Source organism: Sardina pilchardus, chromosome 9 (assembly GCF_963854185.1).
Source record: "Sardina pilchardus chromosome 9, fSarPil1.1, whole genome shotgun sequence".
Taxonomy (NCBI): domain Eukaryota; kingdom Metazoa; phylum Chordata; class Actinopteri; order Clupeiformes; family Clupeidae; genus Sardina; species Sardina pilchardus.
In genome coordinates this window covers 21,400,313-21,406,312 of record NC_085002.1, presented here as the reverse complement: position 1 = coordinate 21,406,312, position 6,000 = coordinate 21,400,313, and the positions used below count along the sequence as shown (strand labels likewise).

The 6,000-nt window shown below is 48.1% G+C and overlaps 1 protein-coding gene across 5 annotated transcripts in view; it reads left to right on the top strand.

The window, feature by feature from the left end:
- atp2b4 (ATPase plasma membrane Ca2+ transporting 4) overlaps positions 1–6,000 on the top strand; it is a 57,417-nt gene that overhangs the window by 8,757 nt on the left and 42,660 nt on the right. Inside the window, exon 1 of one of the 5 annotated variants that reach the window (XM_062546301.1) lies at positions 5,139–5,618. The exons of 3 other annotated variants lie outside the window; for them this stretch is intronic. The gene's annotated coding sequence lies outside the window, so the exon portion shown is untranslated. Of the gene's footprint in view, positions 1–5,138; positions 5,638–6,000 lie in introns of those variants that run through there. One more of the 5 variants, XM_062546302.1, reaches the window with a different exon arrangement.

Here is a 6,000-nt window from a genome sequence, read left to right as displayed (position 1 = left end):
TATCAGACACAATACCACAGAAATCCAGGCACTGTGCCCAGGCCCATAAACTCACTACATTGCATGAACGTTCCATTAATTCAGCCTTTGATGAACTAGAAATGCTCTTGGATGTAGGATGAAATAAGCTCTCTGCTCCATCACTTGAACGTGACAGAAATTGAAATTGTACCAGTGTTCCAGTGATGTCTCGTAGCACATTGTAATATGTGCCAAAGGATTTCTAGTGTAAAAAATGGCAACAAAGTGATTTACTGATGTTGAAATCCAGTTGTAGAATGAGTCTTGTGCAGATTTTGTCAGAGTTCTTGCATAATTTTGCACAGATTATTTCATCATTGACTGAGTCAGAAAGATATTTCTGACAAGTATTGGCAAGGGAACTGGAAACCTGTGATCATGTTGTAACATTCTGCTCAAAGGTGCTCTCTGGGATTCGAGTCCCTATGCACATTTTGCACATTTTGTGAATTGTGCTCCTCACGGAATGCTGTTTGTCTTCTGCTTTAAAAAAAAAAAAAAAAACACAGTTTCTCATGCGTTGTCTGACTTTGTCATTGTGAAAAGAAGCATAGCGGCTTGGACTGAGCCATGACCCGATCCCAGCCAATCAACTCAAGAGCTCAGAAGAGAAGGGTGTGTGTGTGCAATGTAATTGCAGGCTGAGCACAAATATCAGCAGACTTTCACTAACACAGATTCACAAACCGTAATCACAGTGCATAACAGTTTAAATGGTTTCTAAACATGCACAAAGTCTGCTGTGGTGACCTCAGTGGTCAAGCTAGTCTCTCCCGTCCACCCCACCCCTCCCTACGGGGAGACAAACAAAGTTGACGGAAAACACGGCGCGCGATGGTGTGTGCCAAGATGAATTGTGGGAAGTCCAATCTCCCTGTTTTACTCTGGACACTCTATTTTGTAAACAAGTGTCGCCACTTTCCGGCCCCCGCTGACCGCCCCGGCCAAACGGCATTCCAGCAGCTGGAGCGGCCGCCGCTAGGCGCTAGGTGTGCCCTGGCCTCCCTCGAAGTGCACCGCGCCCGCGCCTCGTTAGTGACACGCACTAATTGAGTTGCAGCGAGTCACACAGATGCGCCCCCCCCCCCCCCCTTATATAATATGCCTACTTCAAAGGGGTCCCTTCAAAGGGCCAAGGCACAGGATCAGTGGTAGCGTTGGAATACTGAAATGTTTCAAAATGCAGCTATTGCTTTATCTCTGATCAGCACGAGTCAACCACTCCCATACACACGCACGCACACACACACACACACACACACACACACACACACACACACACACACACACACACACACACACTGTTGGGGGTAAACTGCGTCAGACAGTCAGGAAGTCAGAAGTACATTTTGTCTGTTATCAGTCAGGCTTCCTCATTGCTGCATTTCAATTCAGAGGTAGAAAAAGACACTCATCCTACAGCGACATAGGATTTGTTTATTTACACACTAGCAACAAGCTGGTAAACAACAATATCTTTTGTGTGTATTTTTCTTGCTTTTAATTGTTTTGAATCATATTTCGGTGTATGTCCACGAGTCTGAACAGCCTCTGTCCACGAGTCCGTAGCAAAGCTGTTTATGCCAAATCAGAGAAGTAATCTCATATGCCCAGATCATGGACAGATTAGATTAGATCATGCCTGGATGACAACCATCCAAAAAAACACCCAGGAGCTACGGGACGCAAGGAGCCACTGCCGATTTTGGTTGTGTGCTCGATCACAGTGGGCCAGGGTGACTCATTGCTTATGTCTCCATTCGTTGTGGAATGTGTCTCCTCTTCTCTCCTCTCCTCTCCTCTCCTCTCCTCTCTTCTCCTCTCCCTCTTTTCTCTCTCTCCCTCGCTGCTCTGCTCTTCTCTGCTGGCTGGCTGTCTCTCCGCCTGTTCATTATCTCTGTCTCACTGTTGCTGTCTCCGTGCTCATCAGCTCACAGTCTGCCTCTCTCTGGAGTCATTCTCTCTGCGTGGATCCACCTCCCTCCCCTTTCTACCGCCATCTCTCCTTCCATCTTTCTCTTTCTCTCTCTCACGCTCTCCCTTTTTCTCACTCTCTTTCTTTCGGAGTGTGCATGTGTGTGTGTGTGTGTGTGTGTGTGTCTGCGTGTGTGCGTCTGTGTCTGTGTCTCTCTCTGTCTCTAGTTAAATCCGCCGTTAGTCCATTCACCTCAATCCTTTTGTCTTTCTCTCTCCCATTTCCTCCCTTTTTCTCTCTCTTTCCCTCTCTCTCTCTCTCTCTCTGTCCCTCCCCTCTTCCACCATGTGCTCGCTCTCTTGGTATGCAGCTCAGGCCTTGGAGCTTGTCTGGGCGTGGTTCGCTTTGACTGGGCACAGAGACAGCAGGGGTGGCGCAGGGGAACAGGGCCTTGGATGGGGGAGTGGGAGGGAGGGGAGTAACCGCGAAGAAAACAAAGAAACAGCAACACTGAGACAGAAAGAGAGAGAGAGAGTACAGGGTGGGGAGTGTATTTTGGATGTGTATGCATGTATGCGCGTGCGTGTGTGTGTGTGTGTGTGTGTTCTTGTACTGGTTTGTGTGTGTGAATGCATGCCTGTGTCAGTGCATGTGTGTGTGTGTGTGTGTCTGTGCGTGTGTGTGTGTGTGTGTGTGTGTGTGTGTGTGTGTGTGTGTGTGTGTGTGTGTGTGTGTGTGTGTGTGTGTGTGTGTGTGTGTGTGCGTGTGTGTGTGTGTGTGTGTGTGTGTGTGTGGGGCTCTTTGGATGACTCAGCCCGTGAGTGTGGATTGGTTGAAAACGGAGCGGAATGCCAAGAATGAGACGCTCACATGATTCCTCCCAGTGCCGGGCGCGACTCACTGAGTCACTCAGCGAGGCTGGAGCAGGACTCTCCGGAATGTTCTTGTGGAACGGGCCGCCGCACAGCTGTGCCCCTCCACCCCACCCCACCCCGCCCTGCGTCCCAACCCACCCCCCCCCCCCCCCCCCCCCCCCCCCCCTTCTCGCCGATGCTAGGGGCCTCCCTCTCTCTCGGCTGCCGTTCACCTGCGGGGGTGGCACGCCGAGCATATCCTTAGCTGGGGCTTCCTGGCACTACCTAAGAAGGCGGCAGGAAGAGAACTTGCACTCCACATAAGGATGCTTGAACGAGCAAGTGGTGTGTGTGTGTGTGTGTGTGTGTGCGTTGCGTATCTCCTCCAGAAGGCACAACGCTTGCCCCATTGACTGGCTCAATGCCGTAGGCCCTCCAAAGCTGTAATGCAACCTGACAGATGCATGGTTCTCTTCACATGGCTCTCAGTAAAACACTAAGAATTGTAGGTAAAACAAAACCAACCCATGACATTTCAGGCTTTTTCCTGGCAGGAAATAAAGATGTCACAGATTATCAGATGGTCTAGTTGGTGTGTGTTCAGTAAATAGCCTTTGGTCGGAAAAAAACACACATGTAGCCAGTTACAGTGCGATTTCATACAAGCCCTGTGAATACTGCACATGCTAAATATCCTTACCTTATTGTTGCTTAACACTAGAAGCGCCAAGCGCCGGTCATTTGACCGCTGACGCGTATTACTTTAAGCGCCGTGTAGGTTTGACTTAGATATATCCTAGAACTGCCGGGCTGCGGTGTTTTGACCGCAGTGATTACAAAAAAAAAAAAATCTTTTCACTCGATTAAATTCCAGGACCCTACGTTCACGACTTTCAAGCTCAAGTTGGAATGAACTGAAAGCTGAGGAGCTGCTTTGCTAGCAGCTGCTAACAAGGACATGCGTGCGCTGCACACCTGACATCCAGAGCAGAACAGCGCATCACATGTGATTGATTCCTTGTAAAGGTGTCCTGCTTACAGGTCTCAGGAACCCCCTGACCCGGTGTGCATATGAGAGTGTATTCATCCTGCATTCATCATGGCTTCTGCTGGGAACAGCAATGCATCACTGTAGCGCACACACGCACACACACACGCACGCACACACATGCACACACACACACACGCACACACACACGCACACGCACACGCACACACACACACACACACGCACACACATGAACACACACACACACACCCCACCACCCCCCCAAATATGCCTAAGAGCTGCTCTCAAAGGGAGGATGGATAGACACACTCATAATGTTGTACTCGACGGAAGAGCTTGACATTTATAGTGGGGGGACATGGGGGATGGCTCTCATCGGGGGGATTGGGCTCTGCCTCACACTGCACCCATTCCAAGGACATATGTTTATAGGAGCTGTTTGAATGAAGACGGAGAAGAAATTGTTTTCTTTTTTTTTTTGTGCATACAGAGTAGTTGACAGAGGAAGGGGAGGAAGAAAGGATTATCTAGTCCAAAGGGGAACGTGACATTTAAGACTGATTTCCCTCCTGTCAGTAGGACAGTACGACAAGAGCCATAGGGATGGGGAGAGGGCGAGGTGGGGGAGGAGAATGAGTCCTCGCTCAGGAAGAGGTGCTCCCAGTGGCAGGGAGAGAGGGTGTGTGTGTGTGTGTGTGTGTGTGTGTGTGTATGTGAGGGGGGGGGGGGGGGTAGCCCCAACATGGCAGGACTGGGAATACTGGCACACAGTGAAGGCACAGCCAAGCGGCACGAGAGGCAGCGGGCCAGTCGCAGCCTTTGGCCAGCGTCTCCACCAGGCCCGGGCAACGCGAGGCGAAGCTGAGTCTAGTATGCCAGGCCATGTACCAGGTGCGCCAGAGAGGGAGCGAAATGCCAGGTGGGTTTATTGTCTGGTCATCACCAGAGCCAAGATTCAACCAAAGCACCATGTAATGGGAGCAGCATTTATTCAGTCGATTCGTAGATGTTTGTTTAACGTTTTTGCCGGTTTTATGTTTTGGTTGTGGACAGGTTGACACCTCCAGTGTATTTCTTTTTTTTTTTTTAAATGTGACGTTTCACGTCCATTGGAATAATCCATTATTTAAGATGCAGAATATATCTTTCCCAGACTCATTGTTGAAACCCTACCTAACTACTGTAATATAGCTTTGGCACATCCACATAGAGAAATGGATCCATATCTAAGTCCACTATTTGCACACTACTGTCATTAGTATTGATAACTACTGCTATTAGTATTGAATATGCCCCATAGCTAGTTGGAGGGTTAAAGGTCATTAGTCAAAGTATTAATCAACTTTGTTGGAGTAGGATGTGCTTATCAGGCACAGGCTATGACTGCAAATGCATGCACGGGCAATGTGGAAGCAGACAGATAAGAGTAAGCACGTGGTGAGTGTCCATTTTTCTGTGTAACGGACACGATCGTGTCGAAGGAAATTACAAATACAAAGGCTTGAACGAAATGCATCTCTTTGTCAAGATACAGCCAACATTCTAGTGTTGTATACTGCCAGCATAGTTTGAATAGAAATAGTGAGCCGTGTGATAGTGAATTAGTACATGCTGCATTCACACACACACACACACACACACACACACACACACACACACACACACACACACACTAGGTGTCTGTTTCAGGGGAACATTGCTGTAGGTGTACAACCTGGAATTGTTTGATGTTACTTGGAGCTGGAGCGTGGACTCAGCCGGATTAGCTGACCTAACCCCCATCCTGACCTGCGCTGAAGCTATAATGCCACGAGATATGGTCTGCTACCAAAACTGTTGTGAGCACGCATATTGTTTATCGCTACTTATCGTGAAGTTACACTGCTTTCTGTTTACTTGTCGCCTGTAATTGATTGAGTATTTTTGATAAAAGACAATAGTAAATTGCAGTAATGCACTAATTACTGAAAACTAAAAAAAATAAGATAATTATTTGATGAAAACTGCCTTTATGACCCTTTGCCGTTTTAGTGTCTCAGAGAGAGAGAGTTAAATGATTGAGGAAAAGCAGACAATTTGAGTAGCTGGCAAGGCACATACCAGTCTAAGTAGATTTCATATAAAACCTGGTGACTCACACAAGGCATGGGACAGAGTTAAGGGAGCTTGGTTAGAAATGACAGCGAGTTTCTGTTCTTAAT